This window comes from Meles meles, chromosome 5 (assembly GCF_922984935.1).
Source record: "Meles meles chromosome 5, mMelMel3.1 paternal haplotype, whole genome shotgun sequence".
Lineage (NCBI taxonomy): Eukaryota > Metazoa > Chordata > Mammalia > Carnivora > Mustelidae > Meles > Meles meles.
The window spans coordinates 21,223,480-21,240,861 of NC_060070.1; the positions used below are offsets into that span (position 1 = coordinate 21,223,480).

The 17,382-nt window shown below is 44.4% G+C and overlaps 1 protein-coding gene across 5 annotated transcripts in view; it reads left to right on the forward strand.

Moving 5' to 3' along the window:
- The window catches only part of FYN (FYN proto-oncogene, Src family tyrosine kinase), a 212,155-nt gene that overhangs the window by 14,897 nt on the left and 179,876 nt on the right, over window positions 1-17,382 (forward strand). For 3 of the 5 annotated variants that reach the window (XM_046004797.1, XM_046004796.1, XM_046004792.1), the window contains exon 2: window positions 14,455-14,494. The exons of 1 other annotated variant lie outside the window; for it this stretch is intronic. The gene's annotated coding sequence lies outside the window, so the exon portion shown is untranslated. Of the gene's footprint in view, window positions 1-14,454; window positions 14,495-15,244; window positions 15,350-17,382 lie in introns of all 5 variants that reach the window. One more of the 5 variants, XM_046004793.1, reaches the window with a different exon arrangement.

Sequence of the window (17,382 nt, forward strand, 5' to 3'; positions counted from 1 at the left end):
AGGTTCAAATATGTATGTAGTTGACCCTTGAACAACACAAAGGTTAAGGGTGTTGACCCCTTGGGCAGTTGAAAAATCCGTGTATAACTTTTAACTTATCCAAAATGTAACTATTAGTGGCTATCTGTTGAGTGGAAGCCTCCCTGATCTTCAGCAGTTAACGTATTTCATATGTTATATGTATAATACATACCATACTCTTACAATAAAGTAAGCTAGAGAAAATATTAAGAAAACCAACCATAAGAGAAAATACATTTACGGTACTGTACAGTACTTATTAAAAAAAAATCGATGTATAAGTGGACCTATACAGTTCAAACCCATGTTGTTCCAGGGTTGACTATAAACTATGTCTTCTAGAAGAATGACATGTCAGTACGTTGCACTTTAAAAAAAAAATCCTGAATGATGGGGTGCCTGGTTGGCTCATTCAGCAGAGAGAGGGTGCAACTCTTGATCTTGGGCTTGTGACTTCTAGCCCCATGTTGGGTATAGAATTTACTTTAAAAAATATTTTAAAATCCTGGATGTGTATTCTGGGATCTCTGAAACCTTGCATTATAATGAGCTGCTTCAGTGGTGATAATATCTTAGACTAGTATTCAGTTTACTTTCCCTTCTAATTCTTGTTGCCCTGGGATTCTCCCCCATTGAGGCTAAGGATTCCATTACTTCAGGGGGAGGACAGAATATGGTCTAGGACAAAGAAGACATTGTTCAACTTTTGACTTTCAAAACAGGCCCTTGAAGCATGTTTCAGAGACCAGAGCTAGCCCAGGCCTTCACTCAAAAGAGACAGGCTTTGTTAGAAAACTGATTGTGGATTCCAAGGAGGCAGATCTCAGAAGGCCTGGCATGTATTGTACAGTAAGCCAGGCAGGAAGGAGGCTGCAGGAAGGAGGAAGTACCTTCCTGGGATGGAGCAGGGAGCCATGAGAGATTAGAGGAGACTAGAGAGAAGTGGATGGGTCGCCGAGATCCCCGCCTTTAGGATGGTGGAGGAGACTCTGCCTCCTGCCTGGTACCCTGGAAGGAAACCACCTGTGGGGTGCCCTGCAGTGGGACATGTTTAGGCAGAAACCAGTCCTGAAGTGCTGTCTCCTCCCAGTTGCCCAAGGCGTGCATGTGGCATAGAGATCCCGAGGGCCTGCTGGTGGAGGTGTAGAGGGAGCTGGGTGCGAGCGGCTTGGAGGCAAAATGAAGGTGGCACAGAAGGAACCGTGCAATCTCACTCCTGGAGACTGGTTGGGTTCCATCTACCAGTCACACCAGCAGAGCGGCAGAATGAAGCCTACACCCAACCATGAAGGGAAGAAAGTCCCAGGGAGGCCGGTGAGGGTGTGGAGGGCAGTGCCTGGACTGGGTCCTCACCCATCCCGTGGTGGTCTGTCATCTAAACCAGGCGAGGGGCGGGGTGCAGGGAGAAGGGCAGGGGAAAGGCATATAGCCCCAGAGAAGAAGCTAGAGATAGGTTTAACTTGACTGATGCCCTGAGGCAACTAAAAATTTTAAATCTGAAGAGATTAAATTATCCTGAAGTGGCAAGATTGGGTTTTTTTGTTTGTTTGTTTTTGTTTTGTTTTTTTTTTTGCCATAATGAGAAATGCAATGGTCATGATCAAATTGAATTCTACTATGGAGAAATGAAGTAGCATTCCTTAAAAATTTATGTATTGGGCGTCTGGGTGTTTCATTCGGTTAAGCGTCTTCCTTCGGTTCAGGTTATGGTCCCGGGGTCCTGGGATAGAGCTGGAGTCCAGCTGCCTGCTCAGCGGGAAGCGTGCTTCTCCCTCTCCCTCTGCCTGTCGCTCCCCCTGCTTGTGTGTGCGCTCGCTCTCTCTTTTTCTCTCTCTCTCTCTCTCTGTATCAAATAAATAAATAAAATCTTCTTAAAAACTTAATTAATAAATTTATGCACATAAGCTCACTCTATGCCCAGCTCGGGGCTTGAACTCATGACCGTGAGATCAGGAGTCACGCTCTCCACCTCTGAGCCAGCCAGGTGCCCCTGAAGTAACATTTTTGTCTACAGCTGTGTATTAGGCATAAACTTCAATCCTGCCACAGTGTCAGAGCTGTATTTTCTCTTGATGATGATGATAACAATGATGGCGGCATAGTCACTTGCTTATATTCTTAGAGTACGCTTGTTCTTCGGAGTAAGTCATGCCTTAACATGCCTGTACGAAGTTCCTTTTGAGCAAGAAGTGTGGAGATCTGCCCTGTGGGGGAGCAGAGTTGTGTACCAGATCTTCCACCGCGAAGTGGGGATTTGGGGCTTTCCATTGTTTAGCTTCCTTCCATGTGCCCTGGAAGGAAGGACTTCAGTTGCCATGGAGCCTCAGGTCAGTAGAAAGTATTAGAATTTCAGGCCTTTCTTTAATGAGTTTACTGTGATGCTGGAGACTAGAAATGAATTTTTACTGGGTGCCATCCTTCAATTGTGTATTTTAAAGGTATTGGGGTGAGTAGTAAAGGTTATAGTCTGTAAGGGGAGAAGCTCTTCATTGTTCTTCACTCCTCACGCGCTAAATAAAGAATGAGTTGATGAAGGGATTCCTTTCTCAAGTGTAATTCATAAGGAGGTACCAGAACACTAAATGAGAGAGGGGGCAGCAAACCAGTTAGCTCTTTTCAATTATGTTTCCTCTCTCTTTGACTTTCGTACAAGGAAGCTGCATTGAAGAAGATGTTTTAAAACCTGCTGTTTCTTGAAATGCGTAATGATTTGGGAAGGGAAATCTTTAGTCTTTTTGTTTTTAGTCTTGCTTTAAAAAGTGTAGGTTTGGGCGCCTTTGTGGCTCAGTGGGTTAAGCCTCTGCCTTCGGCTCAAGTCCTGATCCCAGGGTCCTGGCATTGAGCCCCGCATCGGGCTCTCTGCGTGGCTTCCCACCCCCGCCTGTCTCTGCCTACTTGCAATCTCTGTCTGTCAAATAAACAAATAAAAATCTTAAAAAAAAAAAAGTTTGGTGGTGTGGTTAGGACACTGCTTATGTATTTTTCTACTAGAAAATTTGACGCTTTGAGTGTATCATCTCAAAACATAAATGCATCTCATATTTTCCCACATCTCTCAGTGGGAGCCAAGAGAGAGATGTGGGATCCTAACAGTATTGAGAGGAGTCACTGAAATCATATTACAGAATTTTAAAAAGTTGATTTATTAACTGACATCATTTCAATAATATTTTGGACCGTGGAAATGGTTCTATTCAAAGTTTCAAAAATAAAATTTCTAAAAATTAAAGAGGTGTCCATATACATTAGAGAAAAAAAAAACCAAAACTTTTTTATACTGATTAAGCATTTGAAAGAGCAAAAGACCATAATTATTTGGGGGTATATAGTCACTCTAGTCAGTTTTTAGCCATATGTCTCTAACACCCATGTCACATATTTTTTATGAAGAATGAAGTGTTTTAAGTTTTCTCATAGGTTTGCCTGCAGTCTCCTTCAAGGTTGTGTCTTATAGTCAATATTTGAAATTGTCACAATCTTCATTTGGCATTTATGAAAATGTGAAATATTTTTCACTGAGAAAAATAGCTCTTTCTACAGATGCAAATAAGCTCAGAGCAAATTCTGCTAAATGGAGGCTTTTCTCAGACTAACTATTTTCACCTAGAAGTGTGTTAATATTTTAACCCAAATATTTTCACCCCCATTTTACCCCCATTCAGGTTTTTATCATTAATAAATATTTTTACAGGGGCTCCTGGGTGACTCAGTTGGTTGAGTGTCTGACTTTTGATTTTGGCTTGGGTCCTGATTTCAGGGTCCTCAGGTGGAGCCCCAGACAGGCTCTGCACTCAGCAGGGAGTCTGCTTGAGATCCTCTCCACCTCCCTCTACCCCTCCCCCTTCTTGCACTCACACACTTTCTCTTTCTCAAATAAATAAATCTTTTTAAAAAATAAACATTTTTATTAAATTCATGAAAATAAAGTCCACTGTGGTCCTTTTGAATGGCTTATCACATTTAGATGACTCAAATCATGGATCTTCATAATTTCGCTGCATTCTGGTTCATAATATCGGTATATCCAGTTAAAATTAGGAGCGCCATCAAAAGATCACGTCAAGTCTAGTTCCTTCAAAACATACTAAGATAATTTCAGAATTAAATCTTGGACACTGCGTTTAGTTCCTCCTTGGCTTTGTTGGGATAACTTTCAGCATCTTCCTTTTAGCAAGCCCTGTTTTTAAGAACTGCAATTGGCTAAAGGCTTTAAAAGCTGAAGTGTTTTGGCGCTTCACTTACTGCTTTGATGAAAGATTTCCAACTGTTTTGGAACAGATCGCACCCAAACTTTACAGGATTCATCTATCATACCATTATGAAACAACTAGGTTGATTTAGAGAGTCGTTTCTCATACATTTCTAAAACTTGGTTGCTGATGACAGGTGGCAAAATAGAAAGCACCTATTACGGTGCTGACATGTTTGTAATATTTTTGCACTTTAGTTTTCCTACCTGTCAATTTCTATATCTATATCTATATCTATATCTAGCTATAGTTTCTTTTGCATTTGGTAGGGTATAGCCCCTTGTTTGAATTGGCAGTTATGAATTATGCATCCACAATTCCAAGTGACTTCCTCTGCTCCATAGATTTCTTGATTTAGTAAGGACAGTTGTTTTTAGCATCATAAAATTTGTATTTGTATTTCACTACAAAAACAGTTTCATCTCTCGAGTTAAATTTTTTACAATTAACAGTAGCATTCACGATAACAGATGTTTCACTACTGACCAAATGAACTTCACAAGCTTTGTTTGAGCCCAGGAAATAGATGGGGGGAAAAAAAATCAAACCACTATTGGAATTAATTGACTTTTCTGCATAAAACACCTGATAATACTAACATAAAACTGGAATCATTTAACTGTTAATTTTTTTTCTTCTGCTAATGAAGCCAACACATTAAAAGCTATTGCTTTACTTTTCACATATGCCCAGAAAATCCAAACTCAGAAATAAGCAGAATCAAGTTAGAAGAGCAACTTTTTTTTTAAGATTTTATCTATTTATGGGGCACCTGGGTGGCTCAGTGGGTTAAAACCTCTGCCTTCGGCTCAGGTTATGATCTCAGGGTCCTGGGATCAAGCCCCACATCGGGCTCTCTGCTCAGCGGGGTGCCTGCTTCCTCCTTTCTCTCTCTCTGCCTGCCTCCCTGCCTACTTGTGATCTCTGCCTGTCAAATAAATAAATAAATAATCTTAAAAAAAAAAAAAAAGATTTTATCTGTTTACTTGAAAGAGAGTGGGAGCACAGGAGTGAGAGAGAGCACAAGCAAGGGGAACAGCAGATGAAGGGGGAGAAGCAGACTTCCCACTGAGCAGGGAGCCCAGGGCCGGTGATCTCCTGGCAATCTTTCGACCTAAAGGAAAGGTCATGCCTCCTCAAGTGCTGTATTGGTGAGTCTTCCGTGGCTGCACGTGTTAAATTGTCCTCGGACACAGCCTCGTTACAGTAATAGTTCCCATTTGAAGTAGCTGCTGATTTCTGCAGATCTGTGGCTGTGGTTCACGTCGTGAAGGGTGTCACTGGGGCTCCCATGGTGGAGAGCAAACCTCAACAAACATTTTGTGTGAATTAACATTTCATCATCAGCTTTCTTGAAAAATTAAAATTTAGTGCTTCACTTTTCTTTCTTTTTTTTTTTTTAATTTTTTTTATTTATTCGCCAGAGAGAGATCACAAGTAGATAGACAGGCAGGCAGAGAGAGAGAGAGGGAAGCAGGCCCCCGCCGAGCAGAGAGCCCGATGCGGGACTCGATCCCAGGACCCCGAGATCATGACCCGAGCCGAAGGCAGCGGCTTAACCCACTGAGCCACCCAGGCGCCCCAGTGCTTCACTTTTCACTCGTTTTTCATTTTTATCTCATTACTGCTGAAAGGAGTACTGCAAAGTGAAATAGATAGCCATCAGTAAATGACAAAAACGCTGTAACACAAGCACTTAAACCATTCTGGAGAAGGATCATTTCCCGAAAATATTTCATGTACACCTAACCTGTAATTTTCTGTTTCCCATCGACCCTCTGTCAGGTGTCTTGCGCAACTCTGGCCAGCCCAACCCGTCATTGCATCCAGTGTCTGATGGGGGCCCTGCCTACTGAGACCAGGAGGAGTTAGCTGCCCTTAGCCGCTTGCATCCAAGTATTCTTTATTTTATAAGCATCCTGCATGTTTTCCTTGAAAGGGAGGTGTTTACTTAGGCCAGGGTTGTAGAAGGACAGCAAAGGAGGTGGCTCGTTCTTGGTCACTTTTCAGACTTAATCACATTAGGACGAAAACTCTCTTCGTCATGGGTCATCTCACCCAGCAGCAGGCAAGACTATGGCAGAAGTCGGAAAGGCAAAGTGGAGTTTACCAAACTCAGTCTTGACTGAATGATGCAAATTCAACCTTGCATCATTTTTTTTTTAATTTATTTATTTGACAGAGAGAGGCAGAGAGGCAGGCAGAGAGAGCGGGGAAGCAGGCTTCCTGTGGAGCAGAGAGCCTGATGTAGGGCTTGATCCCAGGATCCTGAGATCATGACCTGAGCCGAAGGCAGAGGCTCAAGCCACTGAGCCATCCAGGTGCCCCACAACCTTGCATCATTTTGATGCAGCTATTAATACTGGGTCTAAAAAATGAGACGTCTGTACAGATGTTTAATCGCTCCCAAGGCAGTAGGTGTAATCTAACACTTTCACACAGGAGCCAAGGTATAAAGTCACCATGGTTAGAGATCCCATTTCTCCATCTGCTTTTGGACTGTCCTCTCTTGTCGGGACTATTCTGATAACATTACTGCTCTATGCTCCTCCACTCTTGACTTCCAATTCCACTGTCCGCGACAGCTGAGTGAGCTTTTAAAAATCTTTGGGAGGTCACGTTGCTGGGTAACACCACTCAATGGTCTTTCTATTGCAGTTAGAATAAAATCCGCCCTCCCCCAAAGTCCAGGAGGCCTTTCATGCTCCCACCCAACTGGCCACACCAGATTTTAAGTCTCTAAGGGACCCATACATTGTCTGGTTGTTTTGTTTGTTTGTTTGTTGCCAACGTAGCACATGAGAGCTGCTTAATATCTTACCTCAGAAGAAATAAATATGGTCTACTTTGAGTTAATGAAAGGAAAAGGGGGGATTGTCTTGCCAATCTGTGGCAATAAGGAAAGCAAGTCTAAATCTCTGCATACTAAATATTGTTTTTCTCTCTCTCATGGCGATAGCAGAAGGTATCATAGGACTAAATCCTTCCCATTAGCTGAGGTGTTATGATGCCTACACACCATTCTGAGGGTGCAGTCTCCCAGCCCCACCCCACCAGGAAAGTAAGTGTGCATTACAGGGAGTCTATTGTTTGCACCAACATTAGATCAGAGCTTTTGTTTCCAGTACTCCTGGTGTATGAGAGGAGGAGAGGTGCCTCTCCGGTTGACTTGGGGGGAACTGGGACATATGACAGTGGTGGCAAAAATACTTTGAAGTTGCGATTTTGAGATCTTGTGGTGTTCTTACACACCTGCTCTCTATTGGGTCTCTTTCTAAAACATGCTGCTGTTCAATTTTTATCATGAAGGCCTTTCCAAGGACAGTAAATGGTTTTACACACTATGACATCGTTTCCATGGCAACTAATGTATTTTAGCAAAGAGAGACTGTTAGAAGTAGGCTAAAAAGGACAAATACAGAAATGGCACAGTGTAAATGTGGGGCAATGTGTGTTGTAGTAGAGATTTTTTTTTTTCCTGACTTCTTGTTTAGGAAAACCTGTATAACTAGATCTTGGCTTCTTAACTCCTACTAATAAAATTTTTATTGCCCCTAGTATTGTCTAGTATTTTGCTGACGTAATTCCCTTCCTTGGTACTTGGCGGGGGGGGGGGGGGGGGGGCGGGGCGGTGGTGTTTACTTTGACATGATGCTCATTCCATCACCGTACAGACATTTGTGATTTCATCCATCTTGAAGATACGGTGTCTTCACCTCGTGTTCTCGCGTAGCAGCCGCCTCACTGCTCTGCTGCCTTTATGGCTGTGTGTCTTGAGAGGCTTGTCTACACTACCTGTCTCTGCACAGGGTTTGTCTCTGCACGCTTCCGCCCCACTGCTTGATCCAGTTGGTCACACCTTTGTCCTCTAAAGCTATTACAGTTACCTCTTTCGTTTATTTAGAAGCTACAGTGTAATTATACATTTCGAATAATTCTACAAAACATGAAGCCCCATAGTACTAACATTTGCATAGACAACAGGGATCAGGGATTGTGTTACTCTGCTTTGTGCATCTGAATGTGCTTGGGTTATTTTGTTACATGATAATAAAAACCCCCTCTGTGCTCTTAAATAACCCCAAGGGGCAGATAGCAGCCAATTTCCTATTTAATATTAAGAGAAACCAAGGGCTAGATCTTATGACTCAGAAAGATAGCCAACCAGTCCATGGGCTGGATTATACCCTCAATAATTATATTTTGTTAGGCCACATGACACATTTAAAAAACATTAAACTAACATTTTAAAATCAGGCAGTTTTATATAAAAATGGAGATTTTCCGTTTCTTTTGAAAAGAATTGGAAGGTCTGGCAAAACCGAGCCTGCGTTCTCCCAGGACCGCGGCCTGCCTCAGCCTTGCTGCAGCTGTCCTCTGGGTGGGGGCAGGGCCCTTCAGCTCCCCCAGCCCCACCTCGCCTGCTTCGTTCACGTGTTTTACCTGCCTGGCCCTGTGGGCTATGTGGTATGTGACCCCCTCCTGCACCCTTTCCCTCACCCAGCCCAGAACAAAGAAATAGCAGAGCGAGGGAATAGAGCAGGGTCCAACTGCTTCCTCCCTCACCGTGGACCGAAATTCTGTGTTTTAGAGAGTAAGTCACAGGTCAATGGTGAGAGGAATCATTAGGTGATACAGCCTCTAGTTTGCACCTTTGCACTTGAAATAGACCCTGCAGTTAATTGCACTAGGTACATGGTTCATATTGGGGTATGTGCCCATTAGCCTCTACCAGAAGTAGAGTAGTACCATGAGCTATGAGTTGTTACATGCAGAATGGAGGTGCGGTGCTAGAGGGTAACAGTTCCATCAGCATCGAAAAACTAGCCAGAAGGGGAAAGCTCCAGTATCATAATGGGGCTCTGGATTTTCAATAAGCATAGATTACCTTTTCAGTGAGGTAAATAAATGAGGTAAATAAGCATAAATAAGAACAAATAAGAATGTGGTAGTAGGACAAAGGATTTAGGACATTGGCGGAGCCACATCCCATCTTCCCAGGCTAGAATGCTCAAAGGCAATCCCCAGCCACCTTTGCTGTCGTCTCCCAGACTAGACCCTTTTCTTCAAACTCCTTCAGGAGTTTCGACTTGTTACTAAGGCCCTGTGCCCTTCACCATGGTGAATGTGGATGGGTCACTGCACCTTTGGCAAGGGGCTGGGTGGGGGGCACAGGTAAGATGAGAGAAGGGGTTGTGGTTGCTGCCATCTTGAACTTTGTTAGAAGGTTCGTACGTGGAGGAGGACAGAGGAGAATGATGCAGTCTGGGGCCAGAGTGAATGGCTAAAGGAAAATCCATTTTTCCTGGGGAAACCAGGCAATGAGGAATGCCCCACAACAAAGGACCTTGTCTGAGCTGGCTCCTGTCTCCGGGGCCTGCCCCAGTAGTTGGGCACACAGGAGACTGTGGTGACCTTGAGCGTGGCTGGTCCCAAACACTGCGCCGCGTGTCTGTGTGCAGCTGTGGAAGGCTCAGGAAGCCCACTGAGAGAGTGGGCCTGTTCCAGGCTGCAGGCAGGGAGCCAGGGGCCGCCCCTTCACGAGGGAACATTGAGGAGCTTCTGTGTACGCTCTGTATGTGTCTCAGCTTTCTTTGGAATTGTGGCAGAGTCTGGCCCTGCCTGGTCTTTTTTGTGCCTTGGATCCTAAGTTAATAACCGAAGGAACAGTGCCCCTGTTGACATACTTGATATGGAAGTTGCTGTCCAATGGCCATTTCATCCTCTTTGCCATTGACATCACACCATGTACAGTCCTGAGGTTCTCACTTTAGTTGTGATTGAATAGAGCCATGATCGTTGGAGCAGAAAGCAGCCATTTAGATGTGAATAGACGTGTCTAGTAACATGCAGATGTTTTTTGGCAGGTTGGTGAATATTTTAAATCTTTTTCAAGAAGTAAAAAGGGTTGAATTGGAAATAGAGAAGATTCTGTGGCAAGAGAAAAGTGTATTTCATTTCTCTCTCAATCTTCCTTTTCTTAAAATAATCAAACAAAAACCAGAACCAGGATTCAAATCTTGGATTTGTGATATTCCTCACATCTCCTTCTTCACTTGGGAGTTGTGACTATGACTCTCATGTATTGAACCTCAGTTTCTCAGTCACGTTTTTTTAAGTAGAAAGGAAACACTGGCTAATATTAAAAATAACAGTGGAATCTCCAGATTGGATCTTTGTCATTTATTTATAGCTAAAGACACAGGACTAAGTGGAAGGAAAGGTCATCTTCTGGTTCTCTATAAGCTATGTGTGGTATGTGGACACACCCTGGATTCTTCTCCTTCCCCCCAGCCCCTGTACTTGCAGCTTGAGTCAGGGCAGTTTTGTTTCCTTCATCCCCATCTGGTCAGTTCTCCATTTGTCACTCTGTCACCACCCCTCGTCACCCTTCACCCCTCCATCAGTAGAGCTGCTCCAACCCCTGTTGTGCTCAGCATGGCCCTGGTCACAGACGAGCTGGCGTCTGAGCAGGGGAGACCGTGAAGCAGGTACTGAGTATAACGTGCTATGAGAACACTGAGGAGAGGAAATCTAGTTCTGCACAGAAGTGGGACCAAAGGAAAACAGGAGTGAGAAGGTGATTTTGTCCTGGGTCCCGACAGCGACAGCTAATTAGGGGAACCCTGTCCTGAACCCAGCAGGGTTGGTGAGATTGGAGTGACGATGCTTTGTCCAGTGCCAGGAATATGCTGGAGGCTGTATCTATTTTTCAGCCCCTTCCTGGGATAGAGGCAAGTAGAAAAGACACTGGTAACCCCAGGAGTGTGCCTTCAACTGGCTGACTTGTTAGCTGGCCTCTGCCTCAGTTTCCCACCTTTCTCCCACCAGCCTACCACCATCCTCTTAACTCCCACTCTGCCCTGTAGTCCCCGCAGGCCTCTTGCCATTCTCTGAACATGTGGCTGATGCCCCATTGACTGTGTCTATTTATTCCTCTGCCCTGGGGTAAGGTGCCTGTGGTGGGTGCCGCGGGAGACGTGCCCCAGATGGTTGGAAGTAGGAGAGTGGTGGGGCTATGCGGATGGCTGCATCAAGAGAAAACCCACAGTTGGAGGCTTCTCAGTTTTATTTTTAGAGTTTTCTCTAAGAACAAAGATCTCTGTGTATTCTCCTAAAGACAGAGGATTTGATCCGATCTAAATAGTTGGGAGTAGCTCGTTTTTGGCCGGGGCCTTATTCTCTGGCTTCCATTCCTGCTGGTAGTCACACATTTGCAACATTCATCGATCAGCCTTTTCCACTGGGGAATCTGGGTCACTTCAGTCATGTTTCTCAAACAAAACATTAGCACTACTTCAGCAGGAAGAATAAAAGCATGGAAAATGCCCTAATGCCCACAAGCCCACAGTTGAATACAGAGTCAACTGTTGAAAGGGTCTGTTCAACCACATATCCACATCTGTGTCTGTACAAAAACACACGCCCAGGGAAGGAGAGGTCTATCTTGCCTTAAGCCTTGGAAACTTAAAACTTGGATATTCCAAAAATTTAGATCTAGAATAAAAATAAAATGGGATAACTGGTCAATTTTTAAAGAATGATTTTTTAAAGTTAAGACAAATAAAAGATACCTTTTTTTTTTTTAAGATTTATTTGAGAGAAAGGGAGTATGTGGGTGCACCTGAACATGAGGGGAGGTCCGTGGGGAAGGGGGAGGGGAAGAGGACTGAAAGAAGTCTCAAGACCCTGAGATCACAACCCGAGCCAAAGCCGAGAGTTGGACGTTCAACCAACTGTGCCACCCAGGCGTCCCAGATAGAAGGTACTTCTATTTCACTTAAACATTTCACGACAAAATTTATTCTCAACTTTTAGAAACACACCCTTTAGTTAAGACAGAGATGCTGGTTTTAAAAACAGATGCCACTCTTCGTACTAGGTAGGGTTGTCCTGTGAATTTTACTTTGTGGCAGTTTTATTTCACCAAACCAGATCTTCTTTGAAACAATGGAGCTGATGCCTAATAATACCTCGGGCCGTGCTTGCTGGGAGGCTTTGAAGTTAAAGCTGTGGCATCCTTCTGCGTTGTGCTGCAGGATGATACATATATGCATTGTCTTCGTTAATTAACTCCACCTGTTTTGAAAGCCTGAAAGAGAGGTTGGATGCAGCTGCATGTAGGCACGGATGGGTAATATTCCTTTTGCACGGGGCAGCCAGCCGCTCCAGACAGGTTTTCAGTTTTCCTTTTGCTACCAGTTGCCGAACTGCTGCAGAGCCGAAGCTCATTCTTCAAGACCCTGTTGTTGAACTGGGCATCCCGTGAGCTTGCCCTGTGCTGTCTACATAAGAGAGGCCGAGTTTGCTTCCTGCTTTGGGAAAGAGTAGTCATTCTCCAAGTGCGCTTTCTGTGGCAGGTGAAGGAATCTTCTGCCTTGCAAATAGAAAATTCCATTCTGTAAATCCGAATGACCGCCTTCCTAAACCTCTTTGGAAAACGTTCAAGTGGAAGTCAGACTTCCACTTTATATATGTTCCCTTTGGTGAAAAGTTGGGGGTTTTATTTATTTTTGTTTTTTTAAGATTTTTTTATTTGCTTTAGAGGCAGGGAAGGGGCAGAGGGAGAGGGAGAGAGAGGAACCTAAGCAGACTCTGAGCTGAGCATGGAGCCCAATGCAGGGTTCGAACTCAGGACCCTGAGTTCACAAGCTGAGCCAAAACCAAGAGTCTGTTGCTTAACTGGCTGTGCCACACGGACACCCCCGATGAAAAGTTTTCATGGCACTGAATTACTCTTTGCTGGTTACAGGGAGGCTAGTTAAAAATTTTGGACAATGGGGATTCCCATTTTTTTTTCCAGCTGGGCAGGGTCTGCATCCCCAGTGGGTTCGCCAGAAGCAAAGGCATATATTGCCTGGTGGCATCTCAGTTAGGACAGGACAGCGTGTCCGAAGCAAGAAAGAGCTGGGGTGAGGTGGGTTGCTAAGGTACCAGCTGCATTAGCCTGCTCACTAGCACATTCTCTCCCTCCAGCCTCATGCTGCTTCTCCTGCAGTCAGTTCATGATTTGAATACCCGTCTGCAGAAGACAATATATGAGTTTCTAATTCTCTTCCCCACGGTCATTTTTTTCTTTCCTTCATTCTGAGTCATCTTTGATTAAAGAAAACAAAGATGTTACTGTTAATTATGCACCCTTTCAAACAGTGCAGAAATTCTTCTGTGCGTGCATAGGGATGGTTTTGATGGGGATAGAGATTTGTGATGGCAGTATTTTAAACCACGGACCAGGTTGTGAAGAATCATAATGAAAAAAAGTGTGAGTCTCTACTACGATAGGAAAAATTGTTTCTGCTTTTTGATTCACACTCCTCAAACCTTTTACTTTCTTCCCTAACACTATCGACATAATTCCAGTCAGCCATGTTTGTTCTCTTTAAACATCTTATTAAAACTAAAACTTGGTTCAAATAGCTAAAATTGCATATAACGAATTAGGTACCATAATATTGGCAGGTTGTAGGCAGAGCGCATGAGCAAACTGGAAAGCTGCCGTCTGCTCCTGGCACTTTAAAGAGTAACGTGAAATGGGCACAGGTGCCACAGAATCAGCACTCAGCTCTGTCGGGGGCTTGGCACAAGGTTCTAAGGTTATCCTGGGAATCGAGTTCTATGGGCGAGTTGGTGCAGGCTGGTGGGTTGGCACACCTCCCAGAGAGGGGAACACCAGCTGACGGGAAAGAGGGGCCAGCCTAAGAAGGCTGTTTTAACAGTGAGGCCCACCCACAGCCAGACAGGAAGTAGGGCACATATAGGTTGGGGGCTAAGGGAAGATCTAAGCCAAGAGGTGAGTTGAATAAGACCTTGGAAGACTCATTTTTTTTTTTTAATGTGTCCCAACTGTGGATGACTTGTAGGCACTCAGAAGAGTGTGTGTGTGTGTGTGTGTGTGTGTGTGTGTGTGTGTGTATGTGTAAGACCTCCATCTTTATCTTTCCTGACTCCAGAAACTCAAAATCTCATGTTGGCCTCCTTTGATGGTGGAGGGCCAGGTCTTTGCAGTTGCAGGCAGGTGTTTGTGGCAACTGTGACTTAGCAACAATTATATGAACGAGAAAAAAGTTGTGAGCAAGCTGATTGTCTGCAGCACATGGAAATTCTGTGGTGGTACTTCGTGGGAGGTTTACAGGCAAAGAGTGTTCAGTTCTCTTTTGATGTCTATTTTTTTTTTCTTCTACAGTTTTTTGAAGAAGCAGGATGCTGATCTAGACGTGGAAAAAGTAAGTTGACAAGTTTTGCACTGAGAACACATGCCTTGTGAATTAGAAAGGGTGTCCCACTGGGACCCAGGACTTGGTCCACTTTGAACTTGGGATCGTGACTCTGAGTCTGTACGTTTCTAAGAGAGAGATTGAGTTGGAGATGGAATTGGTACATGAGTAGAAAGTCTTCCCTCACTTAGGGAGTTCTGCCATTTCCCCCCTTCTCTTAGTTGTAACACTTGGTTTTGATAATTATGGGAAACATATGTTTTAGCGATACGATGTGTCTCCTTACCCCAGAAATAGAATGGGACAGCTGTCCTGTGGCTGATGAGCCTTCAGGGGCTGCTGAGGGGTGGGTAGCACTCTGTCTTCAGACTGGTTAAGGAAGGTCCCCTTCAGTCCCTCTGTTTTCGTTTTTCTCTGCTCTGAGACGACTACTGCTTACCTCTGCCCTAGTTGTACCTTCAAATTGTAGTCACTGTGTCACAGGTCATTCTTTCATTCACTGAACACTTTTTGATGCTCACTGGGTATTAGGCACCATGCCGGAATCTGCTGAGACAAAAATGAATGTGACCGACCAGTAAACAGGCAATGATTATAGAATGTGATGGAAGTGTGCAGAAGGGGCTCTGGAAGCTCAGACTGAGGCTGAACTGTCCAGAAAAGCTCCCTGACGGAGGGCATGTGTGAAGGAACCATGTATCCATTGCTTCTGCAAGCGTTTGCTGAGTCTTCTCTGCCTGTCCTTCTCTCGTCTCCCAGGTGCCCTGGGTTCCCATGAAAGGCTGGACTTAAGCATGTCTCACTCGCCATCCGTGGGATCCTATTCTGCCCTGGTCTCCACGGCCCAGTCACATTGCCTTGGAGGTAATTTTTCAGCAGTTCAGGGGCTGAGCACTCAGGGGCTCTCCTTCATTGTCTAAGAATGACTTGGGGTTATTTCTTGTTTTGAACTTGGTGTGTAAGACGGGTTCTTTTCCCTGAACTAGAGCCATTCTGTATGCAGTTGCTGTACCTTTAAGTTGAGGAAGTATACTATCTGAAACCTCCTTCTAGAACGATTATGAGCAACCCCTGACCTTTGACCCATGTAGCCCCCTAGCTTCTGCAGAATGGACTGTGATCTACTTTCAGTCATGGCATTTTCAGCTCATGCAAACCAAGGTGACTCGGGCTCTAGTCAGGGCTAGATTGGAGGGGAACATTTTTGAAATCCTGGGGTGCTTAGGTTTGGCCTGTAGAAGCCAAAGGCTGGCAAAGATACTCCCTATGGGGGCTGGAGGGGTGGGGAGGGCCAGTACTGTGGGTCCTCCTGGCCAGGCTGGCCCCACAGCAGGTTAGAAGAGCCTTTGGGTGCCCGGATCCACCTTGGGATGGTGTAGTGTGGGAGAGCCGGCATAGCCAGAACCCTGGCGGGACGATTTAGGAAGTGCCTGGAGCTGTTCCAGGTTGCAGGGCTTGCCCTGCCTTGTGTGAGGTGAATCCTACAACCGTGAAAGGGGGAGGTCCAGTTTATGGAGGAGGCGGGTCTGTTCATTGTGTTTTCAGTATAACCCAATGCCAGGCGGACAAGACGGCTCAGTAAATGGGGTGGGAAGCCCTGAGTGGAATGAATTAGAGTCTTGCTTCAGCTCTGCTGTTCACTTGCTCTGAGACCTTAAGCAAAACTTTTCTCTTGTGCAAGCCTCATTTTTCCTATCAGTAACGTGGTCCCTCTTCCAGGATCGAGTAAAATTCTTCATTTTTTAACTCAAAAACACAAATGACACTTATTTTTGTTTTTCTTACTCAGTCTTTGTACCAAAAAGAATAAAGCACTGTTCGCCAGTGTGAAGTGTGAAGGATGTGTGAAGGATGCTTAATAAGGCCCACCAGAGGTTGGGCGCTCCCGGCAGGAGCAGCCCTGTCTGTTGTCTGTACCCTCATGCACTGGCAGCAGGGAGTGTCTAATGAGGGAACTGTGACCGACCCAGTCGTGTGGGTTGGGTATTTGTTTAAGTACTGAGGGGAATTCAGAATAAGAGATGCTAAAAGTGTGGTGGGAAATGCTTCTTGGGCTGCATGAATTTGAGCTGCCTGCAAAGGACTCTGCCTGCTGCACCCTCTTGGTCCCATAGTTAATGACCTGGAAAATACTTAACTGCCCTAGGGGACTTCACTATTTTAAAAGTTCTAATTCAAAAGCTCCAATTCCAGATTTTTTTTTTCTAATGCTGATAGAAAGCTGTTGAGCACAGATGTATAAATTGTTCTTTTCGCCTGTATTTATATATCTGCCAAGAAGAATCTAGAGTAGAGTGTGCTCCATTGTATAATTAAATGATACCTGCTGGCCAACCCAAGGGAAGAAAAATCCCAGAAGTCATGGTGTGTTTTTTTCTAAATGGATTTTTGAGTTTTCTTGTTCAGTTGAACATTTTTATAAAGAGAGAACTGTGAGTGGAAAATTAGCCTTATCTCGACATGTGAAAGCTCAAAGATAAGTCAACTAAATGCTGTAATTATTATTATCTATAGTTTATTGAGCTTATACTACATACTGGGTGCTTTCTCTGTGTCACACTTGACCATTACAACAATCTTGTGAGGGAACCATGTCCCTTACCACGAGTTGCTTGAGGCACCACAGTAACCACAAGGATTCTAATTACATCTGTCTGGGTCTAGAGCCTTCTCTTTCTCATGCCATCCCCTACCTTAAAATTGATACAATATTTGGGATAATATGTTTGTGTGACTTCTTTCTAAAAAGTTTTATGAGTGATAAAAAAGCAATGTTACTTTCTAGAGAGGTCTTCATTGACACTCCCTCACGATCCACAGGGTTGCCATGCCACCACGCCCTTCTTCAAAGCTACCATTGTTGTACTGTCATTTGTGCAGTGGCCATCTAGTATCTG